This window comes from Lepisosteus platostomus, unplaced genomic scaffold (assembly GCF_059453375.1).
Source record: "Lepisosteus platostomus isolate fLepPlt1 unplaced genomic scaffold, fLepPlt1.hap1 Scaffold_60_H1, whole genome shotgun sequence".
Lineage (NCBI taxonomy): Eukaryota > Metazoa > Chordata > Actinopteri > Semionotiformes > Lepisosteidae > Lepisosteus > Lepisosteus platostomus.
Window position 1 is genome coordinate 207,501 of NW_028291676.1, and position 26,222 is coordinate 233,722.

The following is a 26,222-nucleotide window of genomic DNA, read 5'->3' on the forward strand; positions in this document are numbered from 1 at the left end:
CAATCACAGACCATGTGACATGGAAGTCAGGAACCTAACACACAGCACCACCAGACAGTCGCATGCGGAGGGCTGAAAACTACAGAAACATTATCGACAATGTACAAATTTGATAAAGCTATAAAATAATGTAATTAGGCACAGAAGAAGTTTACAGCACAGTACAATAATAAATGCTGACCATGAGTTTAGAAGCATAAATTACCTTACACTCAATTTAAACACAAGCTGTCTTTAGCCCTCTAAGCTGGTTCATACAGAAATGTAGAGATCCAGGCTCAGAACACACAGCTTCATTAGCGAATACATATGCAGGACAAGTGGAGAAGACGTTTTACAGTGGATGGATTTTTAGAAACATCCCATCAGTAACATCACTGAAGTCAACTCCTAGGTAACTGTCGTGTGGATAGTTTCACAAGAATCAGACAAAGGTTTAAGCATCGCTTGTTCTAGATAAAACTGCAAAAAAAAAAAACAACAACCCATAATGTACTTCTTTGCGGCTCTGTTTGCCCAAATCATATATTCACAACGTGAAATTAGAAAATAATATTACGTAACCAAAATTCGCAATATGGAAACAGAACCTGTGTAATTGTTGACAGATTATGTACTTGTAACATTTTTACAAGACGAACTACAACATTTAAAAAATGACTTGTATGTACTTGATATCGCTAATCAATCCACTGCACTGCATTAAAACAAAACGAAAACTAAAACGCCCTGGGCATACCGTTTCGCGCTTCTGTAAATCAAGTTAAAAATATCTCAAGACCGAAACTGGTCATAATGAAACCATCTTTCGTGTATGTTTTCTTTAAAGTACCGAGACCAGCCATATACTGTATATATACCATATACAGTAAGTACAGACGTTTAAAAAGCTCCACTCATGCCGACGATGCAGCATGAAGAAGCGCAACCTAACTTTGACAGACAAAAGCCGGGCGCCGCGACGAGCAATATGAAATCAAACTGACAGCACACGGCGTTTCGCGCTGACACAAAAGTAATCTCGACAGACGCTGTTCTCTGCATAACGCTGAAAGAGCTAAAGAGCGTTTCTGTTGAGACGTAACAAGCTCGTTTCTTTCTACCATGATGTCACCATGACCAAATCTGTCTTTAAACACCTTGCTCAGTCTCTGACGAGACTGTCAAAAATTGCTTTCGCCGATTGTATTGCAAACCGGCGGAAGCGGGGTATTGGGAAAAGTTTTCAACTAGCAATAATCGCGCCTCGGCTAAACCTCACAGGCTACGATACTGCCACTGCGCAAAGCTGACGGTTGCCAGGCAACCGCGGGGATCCTAAAGAAATCGTTATCGATCGTCTCATGGCATGTCGTTGCGGTAACGCTTCATATTTGTCGTCTTCTTCTTCTTCTAGCTTGAGGTTTTGAAGAATTTCATGACAGACAAGGGCTCCGTTGGGAACAAAGGGCGTTGTGAGAAAACCGTTGCTTATTTTCAGCAGCAGAAATACAACCCTTTAAATACAAGATGACAGAACAATGACGAAGGGCATGCCGGGAGGAACTCATACACTACAGAGGAAAGGGGGCGGGCACGTACAGTTCACATTCAAGCCACAAGTACTCTTCTCGGATGTTACACAAACAAATCCTAACGTCTTGAAAGCATTGCAGCATGTTTGTGTCCCACTTCCCGTGGCTGCAGGACGACTGACACGAACGGACAAACACATTTAATCTGTGGCGTTTAGCGTGACATAGTCTTGCAGGCATCGTGCTGTCTCACTGCAATACTATACCGCTGGAGGAAACAGTCCATCTGGCCATGAAACTCATTTGAACGTCTAGCTACAGCAACTAACAATATCATGATTTATTCAGGATGTGTGGAATCAGCACGTCCCGGAGACAGCTTCCGAAATCGTGAGCATTCTCTGGTGGTGCCCTGCTGCCTGTGGGCATGCGTTGGTGGTATAGTGGTGAGCATAGCTGCCTTCCAAGCAGTTGACCAGGGTTCAATTCCTGGCCAACGCAGTGGGGATTGGTTTCAAATGCTGTCATGAGCCTTGGACTGTGACTAGCAAAGCGAAGCCTTTTGAAAGAGCTAAAGCACTGCAAAACGGAATTGAAGGAGAATCTTACAGGGGATTCTGAGCGGTGTCTGCATACACGCAGTCCGATACGGGTGCTGAAAGCTTGAGCTACTCTCAATGTCATGCTGCCTTTCCCCGGAGTAAATCTGTTACATTGAAAGAATGCTTCTGGCAGGTTCAAAAAGGGACCCTTGTTAATTGGAGAAATCAATGATTTCGAATGAATTCTGTATGCGTTAAAAGACAGCTATACACAGAAAACATGCAGGACACTGCTCATGAATGATGTTTCCCGAGCCGAAACACAGTGCGTTTTTTCAAGCCATTTGACAAAGCCCACCCACTGAAAACTGCAGCAGATCGTGTAAAGACGTTCAACTTTGTAACTACTGCAGGCACGGGAAGCAGAATAAATTCCTCTTTTCAAACTGTCAAAGGTTTGCTTTCCGAACGCCGCAGGACATCGCACAATCTCTTTTGAACAGGGACAAACGATTTCTTATGGGGCGCAGTATGTACTGTTACTGTCACTGCTCGATACCAACGTTGGCCCACTATACCATGTTCAGCCACCGCTAGAAAATGTACGGCTCTAGCACCAGAGCAAACAACAGGAGTGCCAACGTCAAACAGGCACACGTGTCAGACATGGAGAGCGATGAGAATGGGACTCGAACCCATGTCTGCAGAGCACAATGGATTAGCAGTCCATCGCCTTAACCACTCAGCCACCTTGTCAGTGAAACTGGGCTGTCCGGACATGGTTTGGCGCGCTCCAGATGATCTTTTTCTTTTTTTTCCCTCGTACTCGAGGGTCATTTTCCTGTTCCACATGCGATTTCAACATTTTCCTTAGGAGATGTCAAGCCAGCAAGCCACTGCTGTGGTTCAGTGGCCAGTGTGGAGTTCAGTGGTCCTGTTGTACACAGAAAGCAAATTGAGCTCCTTGGACATCAAAAGTTCCAGATAAAAGCCATTTGTCACCTTTTCTCCTGGTGTTGATGTTGCTATTGTATGTAAAGATGGCAACTTGCTCAGCGAGCAGGCGGAGCACACACCGAATGCAGATGTGTCTGAGTGGTGTGTCCAAGTGGCTGCAAAAGGATAATGCTCCTTGGGCACTGGGGCTTAGTTGGTTAAAGCGCCTGCCTGGTAAATAGGAGATCCTGGGTTCAAATCCCAGCGGTGCCTTCTTTGTTCTGTCTTCTCAAACAGAACTGGTCCTTACAGACAACCGCCTACGGCTAGACTTGCAAGTATTCATTTCCTGTCTTTAACGCAACTTGTTTTTCTTAAAATGGATGCAACTTGCAAAACATGAAATACAAACCTTGCTAATCAGCGCTGGCGGCTGGCAAAAAAAAAAAGAAGTCAGCAATGTTTTTTTTCTTTAACCTTAACCCTGCTAACGGAGACGAGTTAAACAACCGAGTCTATGCACCTTAAAAGGTCCGCACGTCGGGTTCTTAGCTGAAAGGGTGGTAAATCACGCTCACCCCAGTCCTTAATCTTTTAAAGAGGATACAAAATTGAACCTAGTCGCCACATCACATACATCCTGTTCAACGATAAAAAGGTGACATCTATCCTCGATCCAGAGTAAATCCCACGTTGAGGGCATATTTTTTTCCACTTTACCATGAGTTGGGCTCGGCTGCACGGAGGCGAGAGCAGAGCAATGAGGTCACGGGGACAGGGGAGTCACACGCTGGCGGTTTGAATACGCAGAAGATCACTGAGGGATCCACAGTATATGGACCCTCCGTGCGCCATCAGTCCGCACTCCGGACTCTGAATCCTGCCATCCGAGTTAAGATCTCGGCGGAACCTGAGGCGCAGTTCCTTCTTAAAACGTAATCTGGTGAGCATTTCTAGAATCGTACTTGTATAGATGCAGCCTTTAATGTGTTGCTAGGTTAAAATTGATGACTTCTTGAACTTCAGTAGGCAACTGCCCTCTTGATTTCGGATTTAATTTCTTTATTACAGGGGCGCATTTATGAAGACAGAGTCATGTTCAGGTACTTTGCTTGATGGAGGAAGCTCATTTCGGACTATGTGATCTGCTCACCTGGAAAGGTCTGCTGTACTACTACAAGAGAGAAGTAGAGTCTGGAAGAAGGGACAATTTTATGATGCTTTGGAAGATAATGTTTTTTTTTTCTTTGAAATCGAAATGAATCAGAATATCAGTGCAAAAGACAAACTCTTGGTTTGGTTTAAAGAGATATGGTTTTAAAACAGACAACATGTAGAAAACAGGTGTTTCTCACTTTTGGAAAAGAATGGACCGGGGGTAATATTTTATTAGTTGCAGTGCTGATCTCACTGGGTTACAGTCCTGCAATGTCACACCAGGGCCAGTGGCGCAATGGATAACGCGTCTGTCTACGGATCTGGCGATTGCAGGTTCGACTCCTGCCTGGCTCGATTCTTTTTTAAACGCATCGGGCTACTCCCTAAGTAGTCTGTGCTACTTACTGCATTGTAATCGTACCCAGTAAGAGATTTCCTTCATGTAAATGAACTGCACCTGACAGCTTTAGAAAAACACCTGGGCTCAGTACGGTGCTGAGAGCTCAGCGTTGCTGTTCTAATTAGCACGCACTGCATCGGCTATGAGCCCGAACTTTTCAATTATTCCGATCAGTAAGTCAACACGTAGTCCACATGAACGGTAGAAATATTCTCTTGTCTGTCTCTTGTTTGTATAGAACTGAATGTCACTGACAATGTACTGTTAGTTTTAATTGAAGAACGGCATTTGTGTTCAAATATACCAGACAAGTTTATGTAACTGCTCATGCGACACTCAGTTGTAATTAGTCAAGAAATAAAGTCGAACAACAGCTGCGGGTTTGATTCTGAACGTATAAGATTGCAGCGCCTTTTACTTCCATTGACAAATGATAGAGATTCGAAGAGAGATCCTTCAGACCAGCAAGCAAACCCATGGCTATTTCGGTTTTCTATCTAGGCAACGTTGGTGTCTGCAATAGCATACATGAAAGCGTGATGCAATTTCTGTGGCTACATTTGTTGCACGTCATGCACAGTAAGAGTGTTTCTAACACCAAATAAAAAGTCAACAATTAGCGATCACGCCTTCTCCTCAGTTAACCCACTGAAACCCTTGCTGTTAACAGTTCTTTACTGCGTGCTTTACCAGCACCTACATATCGTGTCGGTTCTTTCAGCTTTATTCATTAGGTTTTCAAAGGCATAAGTAGAGCACCAGAGGTGCGAACGCAAAATGTGTGGTTATCTGAAGAATTGATTTCCATGGCAGCGGGTCCAAGCGATTTCGCGTTGTTATAGTACCAGGAAAGGAGAAGCGGCACTTCGCCTCTGTCGCGCAGGCACAAGGCGACGTGCGGCAGACGCCGGAGTCGGCAGGTTTCGAACCTGCGCGGGGAAGCCCCAACGCATTTCGAGCCCATCGCCTTAACCAGTCGAGCACGACAAATGCGAGCTCGCCGCCGCCGCCGCATTCCTCCTATAATCAAACACGGACTGCGAGGTGGCTGCGGAAACCTTTTTAAAGTTGCTCTCCGTTAAAAAAAAATACCTTTCACAAGATTCGTGCCGGCAGACAGACACGCCTCAGAGGGTTTAAGGCTGGCTTCACGTTCAAATGATAAAGTCCCCCAGTCCGGATGTCAAAATGCAACTTTGGCAGATAGAAAAAACATCAACAAACCAAAAATGTGGACAAGGATTTTACAAGCTGCACCACACTGCACTTTCAAAAGCATTTACATTCGTGTTAGACGCAGGAATTGCCTTTGATTTGCGCGCTTACGAACGCCATGGAAAACGAAACAAAACTAAAGCCCTCAGCTCCTGCACTTGATTATAATGCCGTTACGTGTCGAAGCAGGAATTTACGTCATCCTACCACTGCAACACGGGGAATAGAGGGAAATGAGCACAAGCTACGAATTGTCTTTAATCAGTCCCTACAGTTGTTAGACGCCTGGAAGCGTGCACCCCCATCATTAATCTTTGCGCATCTGTGCAAGGTAAACTCTGGAGCAGTCTCTGAAACGGCTCAAAGGAAACACGTGATTGATTCCATGTGCATCTGGGGTTCATTTCTTATTTACATTTAATTCAAGGGAAAGGCTTGGGTCAGTTTCAGACAGCCTCCAACAGCGAGATTCAAGCGCCCCACCTTCAGCCCAATCTGCGCCGCCAGAACGCCAACGGCTCCTCTGGTCTCCGGGGTGCGGTTGTGACCCCGTAACCTAAAGTGTTGGTGGCAGACAAATGGAGACTAACAGGTGCTGTCCTAGGACATGACTACATTGTGACACTCAGTGGGGATGGTGACCATTGCTTGGAAAAGAGTGCGAGGCCCCTTTAGAAAAACATTTTGTTAACAGGCATTCTGCCTCAGCCTAAACACCTATAGCTTGCAAAGCGCATGCTATTAGACAGGCACCTCTGCAAGACCTTAAGAGTCTCTTAAACTAGTGATAGTAAGGTGTTCCCAATGGGCGATGTTTGGCTTTCAAATCATCTGTCTGTGGAAGCGCCGAGATGCAGCTGTTTAAGGCTTAGAAGCAGCTGACTGTTTCACTACCTAGCTGATCACTGTCAGTCAGGGAGCTCAGAGGTGAAAAGCCTGTCTGAGAGACAATTCGCCGTTGATCAGTTCAATATGTTCCGTACCAGCTCGGCGCACCTGAGATCATCTTGGTAGCCGTGTAGCTCAGATGAGTGAGAGCGTGTGTGTGTGTACCACCGTGATTGGATGCCGGTCCTTCTCAGGTCACAGTAAACCTTCTGCTGCCTAACTTTCCTAATTTTGGGGATCCCTTTGAAAAAGCAAAGGAAAAAAAAAACTGGCTCTTCATCAGCATGATTGACCTGGTGTGCCCCAGTGGCCTAATGGATAAGGCACTGGCCTCCTAAGCCAGGGATTGTGGGTTCGTGTCCCATCTGGGGTGCTCCTGTCCCATTTTGAGCATACAAATGTCCTTGTGATTTGCAAAGCTGCAACCCCACCTTACTCAGTGAGCGTCTCTGCTTTTCTCTCACATACAGTTGGGAGAAAAACTTTTGTAAACAGCCCTTCGGAATGATGTGGATTTCTGCATGAATGGCTCCTAACATGTGATCTTATCTTTATCTAAGTCATAATAATCAATAAAGAGAGTCTGATTTAACAAACAACACACGCCGAACATTTGACATTGCTGTTTCTTTATTGACCAAATGGTTTAAACAATCAAGGTCATTGATGGAAAAAGTATGTGAACCCTTATATTAAGGAGCTCCTTTATGACAAAAACCTCAACCCCCACTTTCTGTAGCGGCTGGTCAGACCTGAGCAGCGGTTAGGAGGTATTTTGGCCTATTCCTCTATGCAAAACTATTTCAGTTCATGTATATTTTTGGGATGTCTTGCGCTGAACGGCCTGCTTCAGATCACGCCACAGCACTTCAATGGGATTGGGGTCAGGACTCTTACTTGGCCATCCCAAAATACGGAATTTCTTCTGTTTCAGCCACTCTGTTGTTGATGTACTCCTTTGTTTTTGTCATGCTGCATGACCCAGCGTCTTTCGAGTTTTAGATCACAGGCAGACACCCTGACATTCTGCTGTAGAATTTCCTGATACATCTTGGAATTCATCGGTCCCTCGATGATTGCAAGCCGTACAGCCTCCGCCATGCTTCCCAGGTGGGATGAGGTTTTGGAGTTGGTATGCAGTGTTTTGTTATCTCCAAACATAACGCTGTGCACATTTACCAACAAGTTCAACTTTTGTCACGTCTGTCCACAGAACATTGTTCCAGGAGTTGCTGTGGAACATCCATGTGGTCTTTAGCAAACTTGAGAGGGGCATTGGTGGTTTTTTTTGGGGGGAGAGCAGTGGTTTCCTCCATGGTGACCTCGCATGATCACCACTCCTGTTCAGATTTCTTCTTATGGTGGACTCATGAACACAGACGTAAGACAAAGTCAACCACCTGTTCGCTAGATCCCATCCCCACTCAGCTAGTCAAAGATTCCCTCGAAGGACTGGCAGGACCTATAATTAGTATGATGAATGCATCGCTTGCGTCAGGCGTTGTACCTGATCAATTTAAGGTAGCGGTTGTTAGACCGCTCCTTAAGAAGTCAAATTTGGATCCACAAGTTCTTAACAACTACAGGCCTGTCTCAAAGGTCCCATTTCAATCTAAAAGTCTTGGGAGAATAGTTGTTGCCCAACGTCAATCGTATCTGGATTCAAATAATATACTTGAGAAATTTCAGTCTGGTTTCTGAAACTGCATTAACAAGAGTCGTAAATGATATTCTCTTAGCTACTGATGCGGGGAATGAAACAGTGCTTGTGCTTCTAGATCTTAGAGCTGCCTTTGACACGGTTGACCTCTCTGTTTTGTTACACAGGCTTGAGTTTGAGGTTGGCTTATCTGGAACCGTCCTTCAGTGGTTTACATCACATTTTACTCATCGTTTTCATTATGTTCAAATATCTAATAATTGTACTGCTTCATCAATGTCACCAGTTCAATTTGGGGTACCAGAAGATCAGTGCTGGGACCAATATTGCTCTCTCTCTCTACATGCTGCTGCTAGGTAGGAGAATATGAAAAAATAATATGAACTTTCATTCATATGCTGATGACACTCAAATAAACATTTTGTTTACACCAAACGACAACTCTTCTATTATCAGTTTAGTTCAATGCATTAAGGAAGGAAATACTTGGATGTGTGAAAACTTTTTGTTACTCAACTCTGAGAAAAATGAGGATCTGTTGATCGGAGGCAACAATACTGATAGGACTACTATAACTTCAGCACTTAACTCAGAGGATTTAAACATTTGCCTCAAAGAGACAGCACGTTACCTAGGCGGCATATTAGACACAAGGCTCTTAACAACTTGCATTGTTAAGTGCCTTGGGACAACCTTGTTGTGAAAGGCGCTATATAGAAATACATTGATTTGAATTGAATTGACAATGTAAAATGTTGTGTGTGTTGTTTGTTAAACAAGACTGTCTTTATTTATCAAAAAATAAAAGGAATTTGCTAGGAATGCAAACGTTAGGTTGCGCTTCTTCATGCTGCATCGTCGGCATGAGTGGAGCTTTTTAAACGTCTGTACTTACTGTGCCCCATAAGAAATCGTTTGTCCCCGTTCAAAAGAGATTGTGCGATGTCCTGCAGTGTTCGCAAAGCAAACCTTTGACAGTTTGAAAAGAGGAATTTATTCTGCTTCCTGTGCGTGCAGTAGTTACAAAGTTGAACGTCTTTACACGATTTGCTGAAGTTTTCAGTGGGCGGGCTTTGTCAGATGGCTTGGAAAAACGCACTGTGTTTCGTCTCGGGAAACATCATGAGAAGTGTCCTGCATGTTATCTGTGTATAGCTGTCTTTTAACGCATACAGAATTCATTCGAAATCATTGATTTCTCAAATTAACAAGGGTCCCTTAAAGGATGAGTCAAAGTAACGTCTAATCGGATTAGTTTCCTTAGAGCTGGTTCAGAGTTTGCTCAAGAGTTTACCTTTCACAGATGCGCAAAGAAGAATGTTGGGGGTGCATGCTTCAAGGTGCCTTACAGCTGTAGGGAGTGATTTGAGACGATTCATGGCGTGTGCTCGTTCCCATATACCGTACGCCCCGGGGTGCAGTGCTAGGATGACGTACATTACCGCTTGGGCACGTAACGGCGTTATATGCAAGTGCGGGACGTGAGGGTTTTCGTTTGTTCATTTTGTTTTGCTCTGCTTTGCTTTGTTTCGTGGTCAAGAGGCGTAAGGTAAGTCGTAATCCAGGGAGAACACTGGTGGCAAACAGTCCGAGGTGAGAGGCGAGGTCCAAAGTCGAAAAGGCAGAAGGGGAGTCCAATATCCAGAATAAACGAGGTAATGGAAAAAACGCCAGGTAGAGCTCTCAAGGAGTAGACTCAATACCAGCGGGAAGCAGGTAAAGATGGTAAAAATAGCACTGCGTACCGCACGGTGGAGTGTGTGCAGGTGGGTTAACTCGTGCGGCGGCGTTTGTTAATAATCACCCGCTGCTGGTGCTGTTTAGATTGCTTAAGAGTTGGTCTTAACTGCCTGGCGGTCATGACAAGCTCCTCTTTAAGCTGTGGTTTAGTTTTGCATTCATGTGTTTCTAGAGCAGTTATTTATGGGGGTGGGTGGGTCTTTCACAGAGGCTCAGGACAAATCCCCTGCATGAAAGTCTACTGTGTGCGTTCAAACAGTAACAGGTCAAGAGCCAGGCAGGAGGACAATGGACAGAAGAAGCGACGAACTAAAAATAAAAGAACGAATATGAAAAAGCCACCATCTTTTTCTTTTTGACATTTTCCGACTTTCATGCAAGCCAGGACAAAGTTGCTCGTAGCTACTTGTGGATTCAAATACTCTATCGAGTGCTTTGATGAGTTTTTGCAATTTGATTGTCGTCCTGTCAGCCTGTTTCTGTTTTTTTTTTTCAATCTAGTGATGGAAAGTAAGAGGGAAATGATGGAGCAATCAATAACCACTCCGGAAAAATGGCAGAAAGAAATGGCCCGTCACTAAGGACATTTGTGAAGCAGAGGAGTGACATCACCACAAAGGTGACTTATTCTGCTGATCGTTTTGGTGAATAATGATTGAGGCGTGTTAAGAGAAAGGTAGCTGCGTCAGCATGCTTAGGCTGCAAAGGATAAAGCAAAGGTTTACTCCATGCTGAAAAGAGAAGAAAAGAAGCACAACGTTTCGGCTGTGGAGCCTTCTGCACCATCTTCTTTAGCGATGGTGATGTTGTTTACATTGGAAAACCTGAGACACGCATACTGGAGGGGCTTGAATCACCAACTTTTCAGCACCACAGAGTCTGACAGTCTTTTGTGCGCCCTACATTTGCAGGTTTATGGTCAAAGAAAACAATCACTTGCGCTTCTTGCAGCCGGCAATCTTTTTCCACTGACAACCAAGAAATGGATTTCATCTTTCACAAGCTGTATGGATTTCTTCAAAAACAAGTTATTCCAGAAAGGAAATGAATTCTTGCATTAAACTGAACCAAGCTGTACATGTTTGTCTGAAATGAGACATTCGGCACAACAAGACACGGAGAGAGGCACCGCTGGTATTCAGACCCAGGATCGCCTGCTTACTAGGCAGGCACTTTAAGCCACTAGGGAACAGCGCCAGCGGAGCACCGCGCTTTTACAGACACTTGGACACATCTGCGTTCGGTGTGCACTTAACCTGCTCTCTGAGCCCGTTGCCTCCGTCCCATTTAATAGCAGAACTGACGCCAAGAGAAATGATGAGAAATGGCATTTATCGGGCACTTTTCATGTCCAAGGAGCTCAATGCCCTTGACACCTCCCCAAGGCGACAGAGCTGTGCATTCTTTGGCGACACCATTTTTTCTTTTGTTTAATTTCTATACTTATTGATAGAATAAAAACGATATGTCATGTACTGTAAGGGAAATGTCTCTTTTCATGGGGAAAGCTAGCACCAGCAAATGTTGTGATTTAACATGACACGTGACCTAATTTACCGGAGCAAAAGCTCACCCAGCAAGCCCTGCTTTACTTCTACAGGAGAGAAGTACTGTAGAGTCTGCAAGATGTTCAGCTGGGTAGCTACGTCAGCATGCCTCGGCTGCAAAGGAACAAGTAATAGGTTTATTGCATGCTGAAAAGAGAAGAACGGAAACACAGCATTTCGACTGTGAGGTCTTCTCACACCTGAAGAAGCCTCACATCTGTAAAAGGCTCCATGGTTTTCTTTCTTCTCTTTTCAACATGGAATACACCTATTGTCTGCAAGATGTGACAATTTCATGGTGTTTTGGAAGAAAACCTTTTTTCTTTGAATTCAAAATCAATCGGAATTTCAGCACGACACATCAACACTTTTTCTGTTTTAAGGAGATGATATTTTAAACCTGATAAAAATAGTAGGAAACAAGTTTCTTGCTGTGAAAATTTAGATGGGGAAGTGTACTACTAGTAGCAGTGTAGAGCTCTCTGTGGTGGAGTGCAAGCGCATGTTCTATGGGCCAGTGGCGTAATGGATAACGCGTTTGACTTCGGATCAGAAGATTGTAGGTTTGAGTCCTGCCTGGCTCGTGAGGCTTTTAAACCTCTCAGGTTCCTCGGTAACAGGTTGCCGTCATGTATATGAACTATAGAAAAGCATTTGCCACAACCCGTAAATTAGCACGCAAGTGCGGGCTAGTGAACACAGAACTGTATGGAGATCATCTCCAGCTCCGAGCTCAATTGCAATGAAAAAACATGCAGAACAGAACTGGAGAGCAGCTGAATTTGTGCTCGGTAGGGTGGGGAGGACTCAGCATTGCTATTGTTCTAATTGGCATGAACTGCAGGGGATCTGAATCAGAACATGTCAGTTAGTTTGATCATTGCGTCAATATGTAGGCCACGTTAATACAGAATTATTACTTTGTCTGTCTCGTCTTTGTATATAGCTGAATGTCCCTGACAATTTCATGTTAGTTTTTAAGAACGACATTATTGCTAATACAGATGCAGCCATTCAAAATGGGTGAGGTATTTCACGGCATACCGCGACACGCCCACCAGGGTATCACGCGGTATCACGTGTGTCACGTGACTAGCTATCCGGCGTCGCCTTGTAAAACCGCCAGGGGGAGCTTAACCTCTCATATACAGCATTCGAGCCTTTAATTTTGAACTGTATATTACAGCATGTTAATCATCAGTCATTCAAATGTTGGTATATTTTACGAAAGCAAGATTGCTCAGTTGGACAAAAGTACACAACCTACCTTTATCAGAAATATTTATGCATCAAAGCCTTTACTGAAGATATTACTAATAGTATTAATAATGGATGACTTTGGACAAGCTGTATACTCAAAGTATAATTTCTTTAGCACATTTGTACAAGCACTTGGAATCTGTCCAAGCCATACTTTGTCAGGCATTTTGTTTTACTTCAACGGGCATAAAAACTTCCTTGCTTTTAACAGGGCGTTTCATAATTTCTAACTACGAAAATGATTTAAAATGCGACACCTATCATGAAAAGAAAAAAATACACACCAGTATTCCATTTCTCCCTAAACATTGTAAGCTTCGAAGTCTTTAACTAACGTGATACCGGAGTCAACAAGCATACTTTTAGAATTTGATTTAAAGGGAATATAATATGGAATCGCGTATCTCAAGAATTTAATAACGGTATGATTATATCCGTGTACTGCAGGAGGGCTGTTTCGCCTGCCTGCTTATGCGAGCTGTCTTGTAGCCTACTGGTCTAGTTGCGTGACTACCAACTGGCAGGTTGTGTGTTCGAATCCAGCTGGTGCTGGACCTTTCAGTTTTATTGATTTATTTTTTAATCGCGTAACATAAACATATTACCGTATGCAAACTGTACTGTATACAATATGTATATCTATATTTAATGTCTTAACTGTGCCCGTTTAAGTATTGAATATTCATATCTAATTTTACCACTGAAGGGAAATCTTAACATAAACATACAGTATATGGCTGGTCTCGGTACTTTAAAGAAAAAAATACACACCAGTATTCCATTTCTCCCTAAACATTGTAAGCTTCGAATGAAACCACTAAATAAAGACATAAATATAGAGATCTTAAGATTTGTTTTATTTAATGTTGGTAGCAGGATGAACTGTCAGAGTGTATATTTTGTCGCAAAGTTGCTACAAGATGTTAACAGTGAAAAAGGTATTTAGAAATGAGTTATTTCAAGATGAAAAAGAAAACATACACGAAACATGGTTTCATTACGACCAGAATCGGTCTTGAGATATTTTTAACTTGATTTACAGTATTTGAGAGGTATGTCTTAACACCGATACTACAGTGCTTAAGTACTGCTCACGTATATGTTTCTAGGTTTATATTATGCATTTCATACGGTCAAATTACTTTTGAGCAACTAATAAGAAGCGCGAAACGGTATGCGTTTTAGTTTCGTTTTGTGCTGGAACCCGTGGATTGATTAGAGATATCAAGTACATACAAGTCATTTTTTAAATGTTGTAGTTCGTCTTGAAAAAATGTTACGAGTACATCATCTATCAACAATTACACAGGTTCTGTTTCCATATTGCGGATTTTGGTTAGGTACAGTATTATCAAATCCAGTGGCGCTGTGTGTTACTTTACTGAGTCCCAATCTGTGATTGAAACCTGTAAAACCGGTTTAATTCGTCACAGCCAGCACTCTTCAGGTGTGAGGGTCTTCTGCTCAGAATGAAACGCTAAAATGTTTGTGTATATTCTAATGGTAGTGGGGGCAGGGTGTGTGGGAACAGGTTTGTTCTTCACACCTGAAACATTTTCTCTGAAAGGATTTTCTTAGCAGTTTAACCGATCTTGTTACAGCATGTTACAGTTTACTATTATTAACCATATTAATTTTAAGTGCTTAATGTAAAATCTTGTAAAAATATATTTTCATTGTTCAAATATACATTAAGTCTGACTATCATATAATAAGTTAAATACAAAACTAAAGAAAAAATAGGGTTAAATATAATTCAAAATATTTTGCTAACAATGTTAACTGTTTATGAATAATAAAATGTATTAACTAAGGAGTAGGATGGCACAGTTGTTAGTATTTTTTTTGTTTTGTTTCTTTTTCATAAATACAACAGTAGTACCTGATGTCTCAGTGGCTTTCAAAATTAAATTATGCATGCAAACCTGTGAACTAGAAAGATAACTAAGATTTTAATACTAATTAAATGACCGCGGGCACTTCCCACCCCCCTACATTCTCAGAGTAGAACAGACTAACCTTCTAATGAAAGACGGTCCACCCCCCACGGACAGGAAAAGTGCCCACAGGCACTTAAACTTAATATGGTCAGTAACGGTAAACAGTAACATGGTAAGAAGGAGCACGTACAAACGTTTTCGAAATAACCACATGTAAGACTCTGATCCTAAAAATGTTTAGGGAGAAAGTGGAATACTGGTGTGTATTTTTTCTTTAAACTACCAATACCAGCCATATACAGTCTGTAACGTAGGGATTTCTATATATCTTTATTTAGTGTTTACATTAGCGACAAAGGCTAAACTTTTAGCTTCAGTAACGTGTACATATCTCCCCTTTTTATAAAATGACTTGGTTGAAAACTGTTCCAGAGCCACTGTTGTTTCATCAGTGAAAAGTACATCATGAAATGCCTCTCCCTGTTCAATCCACTGGAAAAAAGAAAAGGAGCATAAAGCTTCTGATGGTCATAAACGATATTCATTTAGGAGCACCATCAGAGGTATGTTTTTAACTGCACTGCATTGGAGAGAATACCATAGTGTGTTTTTTTTTTTACTCCCTGGCGGAAACTGGCTTCCAGAAGAATCAGTATGGCTCAGAGATTAAATAAAACTTCACAGACATTAACGAAGAGCATAACGCGTGTACTGTATACACTGCAAGTACAACCCAACTCTCTGCAGGAGTGCTGGCTGTGACGAATTGAACCGGTTTCACGGGTATTTAGTATTTAGTAGGAGGCGAGATTTCTAGCGAAAGACACCCCCCCTCAAAAACCCAGTAAATACAGTACTTACTAGTTAAAGGCTAGGCTCCCGACTACGGCGAAAGGAACCCTTCTTTCATTAGAAGACAATGAACATATTTTAGCCCTGAATGAATTAATAGCAAACATAGTTTACATAAAAGACATTTTTCCAAGAAAGTTTAGCCTTTGTCACTAATGAAACCACTAAATAAAGACATATATAGAAAAATCTTAAGATTTTTAAAATACATGACTTTGCTAAAATTTATTTGAAAATAAAAACAATTACAACCGCCAGGGGAGAGAGAGAACAGGGGAGGGATGTTGGTTTTGCATAAGGGGCGGGGCTATGGAAAGTAGGTATGTTTGGGAATGTGTAGTTACATGTTCTGGCTGTTTGTGAATTATCGTTGTTGAGTATGGAGTGTTGAGGTATTGATTTTGTGTAATGCTTTATGTTGAAAATTGAGGTGGATTTTGTTTATGATAAACAGGATAAACTGGGATGGGAGGAAGGTTTGGTTTTGCATAAGGGGCGGGATTATGATAATTGGAGGACTTGCGAGTGTAAAATGGTTTGATTATTTGATTTTGTATTGTGGTTGTTATCTATGTTTTTGGTTGGTATTATGTTTATATGGTTGTTTTTGTTGGTTGGTTGTTATTATGGTTATTAATAATACGATCTATAGTTGAAATCTGAGCCTAAATAAAAAGAAAAAGCAAGTGATTAGGTTTATGAGCAATCTAATTACTTATTCGTTTAAAAAGCTATATAAAATAAAGTTTATTATTAATTTGCTGGACAGAGCGGTGAACATTATTATGCATAAGACAAAGATAACGATCCTGATCAGTTTAGAAATCTGTGTACGCTGTAAGGTTTTTATTTCTTAAACTTTTAAAATACACGTTTAGAATTGAAAGAAATCCTCTTCCTGGTATAGCAAACCAGCACGTCTTTTTTCTCCAATCAGAGGGGTGTCAGATGGTGTCAGCCAATCACCATTCTGCGTTGGGTAGCAACGGGTGACTGTTCTCAGGCGGAAGATGTAAACAGCTTAATGTTCGTGTTAAATATTTTTTTTTAATTAAAATTAATTCTATACAGCAATCGCATATTTGGGTACCGTTTCATAAAACTTTCATGCTTAAAATGTTTAGGGAGAAATGGAAGACTGGTGTGTATTTTTTCTTTAAACTACCAAGACCAGCCATACACAGTACAGTTTACATACATACAGTAATGTTTTAAATTAATATCGTTTATGACCTTCAGGTGCGTTATGCTCCTCTTCTTTTTATGCTCAGCTACTAAAATTTCCCTTTAGTGGTAAAATCCATATACATATTCAAAACTAAGCGGATTAAAATGTGCACAGTAAAGACATTAAATGATTAAATCTTTGCACTACCAACCAATGCACCACGAGTGCCCCTGTCGGTCATTTTGGCCAGCCAATCACTTGCCCTGCGGTATGCTCCGGTGCCCCGCGGTGGCTTGTGGGTAGGTTACCGTACCGCGGGTTTTTACCGCGCATTTTGAATGGCTGCATCTGTATATACATATATAGCATATAAGGAACACGTAAAAGTTTAGTCCATGCTGAAAAGATAAGAAAACCGCCACAACGTTTCATCTTGGAATAAATCTTTACTTGTTGTTTTGCAGCCTACCCATTCTGACCTAACTCCTCCCTTGAAATTCCCTAACAGATAAGGGTACGTAACGGCTCATGCGATGCTCAGTTGCAATTTGTCCCAAAACAAACAAGAACAGCAGCTGAGGGTTTGAGTTTGAACATGCACTGTATTAAAGCAGCTTTTATTTCCATTGATAAATGCTATATATTCCTACAGAGATTCTCCAGGTGAGTAAGCGATTCCTGTTTCTGTTTCTATTTCTGTTTCATATATATATACAGTATATATACAGTATTGTACTATTATTATATAATTCGTTACACTGTGGCTGTGTTGTGTGTGTTAAGCTGCTGTTGCACTGCAATTTCCCTCACGGGATCAATAAAGTATCTATCTATAAGAAGACATTACCAACAACGACCACAATATGGAGATACTGTCTTGACATTACCAACAACGACCACAAGATGGAGATATTGTCCAAAGAGGCAAGAAGGGCAAAGCCGCGATAAGGTTAAATCATTTTTTGTAAGAGATTGCTGTCAGAATGCACATCCGTATCCCAAACAGAATCTCTAGTAAAATATGATCATTTGTGAAACAGGCAAATGAGTGTCTGCTACAATATGATTGCTACAGATGCAGCCATTCAAAATGCGCGGGCGATACCGCATTATTTTCCGGTACGCTGTACGCAGTCTACCGCGAGTTACCGGTAAATACCGCGAGTTACCGGTAAATACCGCTAGCAAAATAATAGTATCCGGAATTTCCGCAAGGTGGAGCTAATAAAGCTCAACTTCTCATGTTTGAGCTGTAGCCATCAAAGTCTTTAATGAAGATATTACTAATAGTATTAATAATAAATGACCTTGGACAAGCTGTAAACTCAAAGTATTGCCCTGGTCCACATTATTTTTTTCATCGACCGTCTTTGTAAAAGTAACACCACAGCATTTCGCAATCACGCATTTTTTTCCAATCATGCAAAGTACAGTAATTTTTGAGAATCGATTCACCATGCCTTTCACATGCTCATAAAACAGATTGATTTTGGGACCTAAAACATATTACCGTATGCAAACTGTACTGTATACAGTTTGTATATGTATATGTATATGTATATGTATATTTAATGTCTTAACTGTGCCCGTTTAAGTATTGAATATTTATATGGAATTTTACCACTGAAGGGAAATCTTAGTGCCTGAGCATAAAAAGAATAGGAGCATACTGCAACGCGTGTGAAGGCCATAAACGATATTAATTTTGGAACATAAACATACAGTATATGGCTGGTCTCGGTACTTTAAAGAAAACATACACGAAACATGGTTTCATTATGACCAGAATCGGTCTTGAGATATTTTTAACTTGATTTACAGTATTTGAGAGGTATGTCTTGACACCGATACTACGTAAATACTCCTCACGTATATGTTTCTAGGTTTATATTATGCATTTCATACGGTCAAATTGCTTTTGAGCAACTGATAAGAAGCGCGAAACGGTATGCCCAGGGCGTTTTAGTTTTCGTTTTGTTTTAATGCAGTGCAGTGGATTGATTAGAGATATCAAGTACATACAAGTCATTTTTTAAATGTTGTAGTTCGTCTTGTAAAAATGTTACGAGTACATCATCTGTCAACAATTACACAGGTTCTGTTTCCATATTGCGGTTTTTGGTTACGTAATATTATTTTCTAATTTCACGTTGTGAATATATGATTTGGGCAAACAGAGCCGCAAAGAAGTACATTATGGGTTGTTGTTTTTTTTTTGCAGTTTTATCTAAAATAAGCGATGCTTAAACCTTTGTCTGATTCTTGTGAAACTATCCACACGACAGTTACCTAGGAGTTGACTTCAGTGATGTCACTGATGGGATGTTTCTAAAAATCCATCCTCTGTAAAACATCTTCTCTAGTTGTTCTGCATATGTATTCGCTAATGAAGCTGTGTGTTCTGAGCCTGGTTCTCTACATTTCTGTATGAACCAGCTTAGAGGGCTAAAGACAGCTTGTGTTTAAATTGAATGTAAGGTAATTTATGCTTCTAAAGTCATGGTCAGCATTTATTATTGTACTGTGCTGTAAACTTCTTCTGTGCCTAATTACATTATTTTATAGTCGATAATGTTTCTGTAGTGCTTTTTCAGCCCTCAGCATGTGACTGCGCTGGTGGTGCTGTAGGTTAGGTTCCTGACTCCTATGTCACATGGTCTGTGGTTGAATCTCATGGAACTATGACTTTAATTTTTAACAAACATTTCTTTGAAAAAATGAAACATTTCCCTTGGTCAGAGATTAAATAAAACCTCACTCGCATCAAAACAAATTTATATTTCTAAATATCACAACATGATCGAATTTACGTCTTTTTAATAACAACGAATAGTCACCTATGCATTACAAAATAAACATTTATATTGATTTGAATCGCGTTTTGATTTAAATCGTAAACGCGTGTTTAAATATATGTGTTTAAAGGCGATATACTGTATAAAAGCGCTGATTCTTATGGAATGTGTTCGGCCGGGGATTCAAAAAATTTATTTTTTTTAATCGCGTATCTAAGGAAAATTGCAGTATAACTGCAAGTATAAACCATGTTTGCTATTAATTCATTTAGGGCTAAAATACGTTCATTGTCTTCCAATCGAGTCGAGTTGACATTGGAAGCTTGCAACGCCCGGACTGTTACACCAACATTAGCATTAGCATGTTGAAGCGATTTCATTGAGGAGGCCATCTACTAGTTAACACTGTACTTCCTACTTTGAAAATACCTGTGAAATTGGTTTAATTCGTCACAGCCAGCATTCCGGCAGAGAGGGGGGTTGTACTCGTTAATGTCTGATGACATACAAGTGGAAAGATTACAGATTTTAATCGTCTTTTTTCTTAACCAGGGAAAATCTGATCATGTTTCTCTATAACAATAATAAAAAACTTTATTTTCAATTATTTTACATATCCCGCTTGCACATCGCACAACTTTAATAAATCTATTCTTTATTAATACTAAATAAATAATACTAAAAATACTACAGCAAAGAGGTCACTTGATTTCTGGAATAATTCCAAATAGCACAATGATCCACTGGCATCCCTGAAGTCTGTTTAGTGCATAATCTTCCAAATACAATCACTAAGCAATTATAAGAATAATACCATCCTATTTCTTTGTGATGTCCTGTAAAAACTAAACCTATTTTTATAAGGCTTTTACTCAAAAGATTTCCAAACACACAAAGCAGTTGTGAAGTACTATAGTATTTCTAAAGGTTACTGGTACAACATCAATCATTAAAGCTTAACAATAAAGTTTAGATTGCTGACTATGGACTAACTACATTAACTAACTGCAATGCAACAGTATACATTTTACAAGAATATCTGGTTGAATTCTTGCATTTGTAGCCAATTTAATGCGAGAGAAATAAGCCAATTTAATTATTTCACAAAAAATAATGTAATATAAAATGGATGTTTTTAACTTTATTGTAGTGTTTTAGAAACTAATATGTCTTCAAAAATGGTTGTTTTTCACTCCTAGGAATGAAAGCTGTTGTTATATGATGTTTATTTTCAAATTTTGAAAAATCAAAGGATTCTAGCTTTCTCCCCTTGCAGGCTTCGGACACAGAGAACCTCATGGTTTTCCTAAAAATCATTTTTTATGTTCCCTGGTGTTCCAAACTTAGTTTTAATCAATTTTAATTTGTTATTATGTTAAAAACAGGGTAATACATTTCTAATTGGACTATAAATAATGTCATATTGTCTGCTATAAAACTGATGTTTTCAACTCTATTGTAGAGATTCTAGAATCAACTAATAGAGAATTGAAATAAAAAAGGGCATAAGAAAACATTACCAACAACGACCACAAGATGGAGATATTGTCTAGACATTACTAACAACGACCACAAGATGGAGATATTGTCCAAAGAGGCAAGAAGGGGAAAGCCGCGATAAGGTAAAATCATTTTTTGAAAGAGATTGCTGTCAGAATGCACAACTGAATCCCAAACAGAATCTCTAGTCAAATATAATCATTTGTGAAACAGGCAAATGAGTCTCTCAGGTGCCCATTGCTCATTTTCAGACACATTTATGCAATACTTTCACCATGCATTGAGCAATAGGGATTAAAGATACCAGAGGTAAGGTTTAAAAGTGATTCTGAGGTGCAACACATCAGCGATACAGCTAGGCATCTGAAATGCGGGGTTTGAGAGCCCTTCAGGGAACACCGTACCCTAAAGGTACCAGAAGTCCACTAGTATAAGCATTAAGTCACTGTCACCCCTGTTACAATGTGATTGCTACATATCTTCATTTCTTTGGTTTTTAAGGAGTAAGAGTGCAGGGGGTCTAAATCTGCGATCCAGTGTGTTGAAGTATTTCACAACACTACCTGTAGCCCGTCTGGAAATAAATCCTCATTCTGATTATTGACCTGGGCATGTACCAATAAATCACTGAGCATATATATATATATATCACTGTGTTGAAGCTAGAGACCTGTATGTAATAATATGATGCTAAAATGTTATTTTCACATATATTAATGTAATAAATGATTGCTTATGCTTTATAAACAAATCTAATTAAAATAAAAGCTTACGTTTTGTATTTATCTTGTACCATAGAACATGATTTTCTTTGTATTTCAAGCCCACAAAGTGTCCAAATGACGCACTACATGATATAAGGAAGATTATCACATGCATATCGGTATTATCTTTCTCATGAAAATGCATTCCTTTCATTACCTTTTAATTTTTAAAATGAACTATTGTTGTGTATAATGTAATAATTTAAGTAGAATAGATTCTAAGAATATAATGATCCAGTGTGTTGCACTACTTCACTGCTTCACTGTTCTATGCCGTCTGGAAATAAATCCTCAGACTGCTTACTGCCCTGGGCTTGTACCAATAAATTACAGGAGCACATCTATATATCACTGCGTTGAAGCAGGAGACACACAATCACTGCAAACACATCCTAAATACAGTGTTCCAGCACCTTTGACCTCATCCAGAACGTATCATTTCTTGAAAGGGATTGCTGTCCGAATGCACATCTGAATCCCAAACAGAATCTCTAGTAAAATACGATCATTTGTGAAACAGGCAAATGACTGTCTCAGGGGCCCATTCCTCATTGTCAGACACATGTATGCAATGCTTTCACCGTGCATTGAGCAATAGGGATTAAAGACGCCACAGATAAGGTTAGAAGTCATGTTCTATGATCATTTCTTTCAGCATTAGGGACTAACTATACTAAACGTATGATGCTAAAATGTTATTTTCACATATATTAATGTAATAAATGATTGCTTATGCTTTATAAACAAATCTAATTAAAATAAATGATTAAGTTTTGTATTTATCTTGAACCATAGAACATGATTTTCTTTGTATTTCAAGCCCACAAAGTGTCCAAATGACGCACGACATGATATAAGGAAGATTATCACATGCATATCGGTATTATCTTTCTTATGAAAATGCATTCCTTTCATTACCTTTTACTTTTTAAAATGAACTCAAATTGTGTATAATGTAATAATTTAAGTAGAATAGATTCTAATAATATAATGATCCAGTGTGTTGCACTACTTCACTGCTTCACTGCTCTATGCCGTCTGGAAATAAATCCTCAGACTACTTACTGCCCTGGGCATGTACCAATAAATTACAGGAGCACATCTATATATCACTGCGTTGAAGCAGGAGACACACAATCACTGCAAACACATCCTAAATACAGTGTTCCAGCACCTTTAACCTCATCCAGAACATATCATTTCTAGAAAGGGATTGCTGTCCGAATGCACATCTGAATCCCAAACAGAATCTCTAGTAAAATACGATCATTTGTGAAACAGGCAAATGACTGTCTCAGGGACCCATTCCTCATTCTCAAGACACATGTATGCAGTACGTACACCATGCATTGAGCAATAGACAAAGACACCACAGGTAAGGTTAGAAGACATTCTGACTATATTCTAAAATATTGGACTCATATTCTCATGATGGCAGACATGATGCTGTGTTTAAAACCGGGGTTAATGGACATTATATGACTGTCAATTCTGTTTTGTTTTGGAGACTCTTGGCTGCCTATGTGGTACAGTGCAGCGTGAAGAAAACATTTTCCAAAACTGTGTCAGCTCAAAAGTTGTAAGAAAACCTTTCCAGCTGCTTTAACTCTCTTCATTTTTGTCATTTAATTGTCTGTCGGCACTATGTGGCAGCGTTGCATGACAACCCCTCTCACCACGGAAAGGAACCTAACAGCTTTTGTAAGAGAGGAGAAAAGGACCTGGCCCGTACGGGGATCGAACCCACGACCTTGGCGTTATTAGCACCACACTCTAACCAATTGAGCTAACTGGCCTCACGACAACAATCCTCTCTGTGCTGCAAAAAATCGAACTCAGGGAATTTGCAGTTTCATGGTTCTTGTAACCCAAATCCTACACTGGCCTGAAGTGTCCCCCCATTTTACAGAATTTTTCAGCTGATTTAAAATGTACCTAAAGGAGAAGCATTATTGAAGACCATCAATTACCAAGAGCTTTTGTCAAAGGTTTTGGTGGTCATTTTTAATGACCACAGAGCGCTGTGACCTTGGTTTTACATCTCATCCAAAAGACAGCGCCCTTTTACAACACAGCATCTCCGTCACTATGCTGGGGCATTGGGACCCGCACAGACCTCAGGGTGAGCGCCCCGCCGCCGGCACCATTAACACCGCTTCCAGCTGGAAGCTTTGTTATTCCCTGTAGCTCACCCTCATCCGGGTTCTGACCTGGCTCACACCTGCTTAGCTTCAGTGGGTTTTCAGTTGCGAGTTGCAAGGGGATGCAAGTGATGGAGCAGCTCGCTGCAAAAGACACTGCATTGGCTGGGAATCGAAGCCGAGCCTCCCGTGTGGCAGGCGAGAATTCTACCACTGAACCACCAATGCTCAGTACCCAGGCCTTCAAAAAAGACGCTTTTTTGGTGCTCTGTGCAAAAAACACAACGACAGGAGGTGGACAACGTAGTCGGCAGGATTCGAACCTCTTTCTCTCTATTACATACTAAATATTCTCTTGTCTGTCTCTTGTTTGTATAGAACTGAATGTCCCTGACAATGTACTGTTAGTTTTAATTGAAGAAAGTCATTTGTGTTCAAATATATCAGACAAGTTTACGTAACTGCTCATGCGACACTCAGTTGTTATTAGTCAAGAAATAAAGTCGAACAACAGCTGCGGGTTTGATTCTGAACGTATCAGATTGCAGCGCCTTTTACTTCCATTGACAAAATCTTAGATTTCTTTAGTTCTAAGATTGACAACATCCGGCATCACATTCTCTCCACTACGGATATAATTTCCACACCTCCTCCCTCCTCATCCAACTTCTCTGGTTCCCGTCTCTCCAGCTTCTCTCTTCTTGACTCAGCATCCCTAAACAAACTAGTTACGCGCATGAAACCCACCACATCTATTTTAGATCCCATTCCCACCACTTTATTCCAGTCCTGTTTCTCTTCTCTCTGTCCCATTGTCCTCAATATAATACATGAATCCTTGAGCACCGGCATTGTACCAACGGTCCTCAAAACTGCTGCTATTACCCCAGTGCCAAAGAAGCCTAACATGGCTCTCGACAATCTTAACAACTTTCGCCCCATCTCCAACTTACCCTTTCTTTCTAAAATTCTAGAACGTGCTGTCACACTTCAGTTACATAACCACCTCATGACAAACAACCTTTTCGAACCCCTCCAATCTGGCTTCCGTCAACTTCACAGCACAGAAACCGCCCTAGTCAAAGTCACCAACGATCTCCTAATAGCTTCTGATTCTGGTTCTCTTTCCATACTCATCCTTCTTGATCTCAGTGCTGCCTTTGACACTGTTGACCATAACATCTTGCTTTCTCGTCTCGAGACTGTGTTTGGAGTCTCTGACACTGCCCTCAAATGGTTTAAGTCTTACCTCACTGATCGCTGTCACTTTGTCTCTCTCAATGGGTACAGGTCTGAAATTCGTCTTGTCAAGTCTGGTGTCCCTCAGGGCTCAATACTGGGCCCCTTGCTCTTCAGCATTTACATGTTCCCACTTGGTCAGCTTTTAAGATCACATGGCCTCAGCTTTCATTTTTACGCTGATGATACTCAAATATACATCCATACCAAACCCGACACTGATGTGGCTGTCTCTATTCTATCTAATTGCATCTCTGACATAAAAATTTGGATGACTCAAAACTTCCTTCATCTTAACTGTGACAAGACTGAAGTCATGCTTATTGGTACCCCCCATCAACTTCGTAAAGCCAGTCCTGTAACCCTGTCTGTAGATGGCTCTGTACTTGAGCTCCAATCAAAATTGAAAAACCTTGGGGTTATATTCGATTCTGGCTTAACATTCGACCCACATGTACAGCATACTGTCAAAACATCTTTTTTTCACCTTAGAAATATCGCAAGACTACGCCCTATGCTATCATTAACTGTGGCTGAAAAGCTGATCAACATATTTGTATTCTCTCGAATTGACTACTGCAATGCTCTGCTCCCTGGGGTACCTAAATTTACTCTGAACAAGCTGCAGTATGTCCAAAATTCAGCAGCCAGAATCCTGACCAGATCTAGTGCAAGTGTTCACATTACTCCTATCCTGGAGTCCTTGCACTGGCTTCCGGTCAAATTCCGCGTAGACTTTAAAATCCTCATGCTCACCTACAAGGCTTTACATGGCTTGGCACCTCAATACCTGTCTGAACTTTTATCGCCCTACTCCCCACCTCGCAACCTCCGCTCTTCAAATTCTGCCCTCCTTACTGTCCCCCAAGCCCGTCTACATTGTATGGGCGACAGGGCCTTCTCCTGCTATGCCCCCAAGCTCTGGAACTCCTTGCCCAAGGATATTAGAGAGTCACCTTCTCT

At 40.8% G+C, this 26,222-nt stretch overlaps 5 non-coding genes across 5 annotated transcripts; 4 read left to right on the forward strand and 1 right to left on the reverse strand.

The window, feature by feature from the left end:
• Positions 1-1,148: 1,148 nt before the first annotated feature.
• On the reverse strand, positions 1,149-1,290 carry LOC148632617 (U4 spliceosomal RNA). The gene has a single exon (XR_015934238.1). It is a non-coding gene; the product is annotated as a U4 spliceosomal RNA (small nuclear RNA).
• A 653-nt stretch (positions 1,291-1,943) lies between these two features.
• trnag-ucc (transfer RNA glycine (anticodon UCC)) lies at positions 1,944-2,015 on the forward strand. The gene has a single exon. It is a non-coding gene; the product is annotated as a tRNA-Gly (tRNA).
• A 1,176-nt stretch (positions 2,016-3,191) lies between these two features.
• Positions 3,192-3,265, forward strand: trnat-ggu (transfer RNA threonine (anticodon GGU)). The gene has a single exon. It is a non-coding gene; the product is annotated as a tRNA-Thr (tRNA).
• A 3,688-nt stretch (positions 3,266-6,953) lies between these two features.
• Positions 6,954-7,026, forward strand: trnar-ccu (transfer RNA arginine (anticodon CCU)). Its single transcript has one exon. It is a non-coding gene; the product is annotated as a tRNA-Arg (tRNA).
• Positions 7,027-12,111: 5,085 nt separating this feature from the next.
• On the forward strand, positions 12,112-12,184 carry trnar-ucg (transfer RNA arginine (anticodon UCG)). Its single transcript has one exon. It is a non-coding gene; the product is annotated as a tRNA-Arg (tRNA).
• The last annotated feature ends 14,038 nt before the right edge of the window (positions 12,185-26,222 follow it).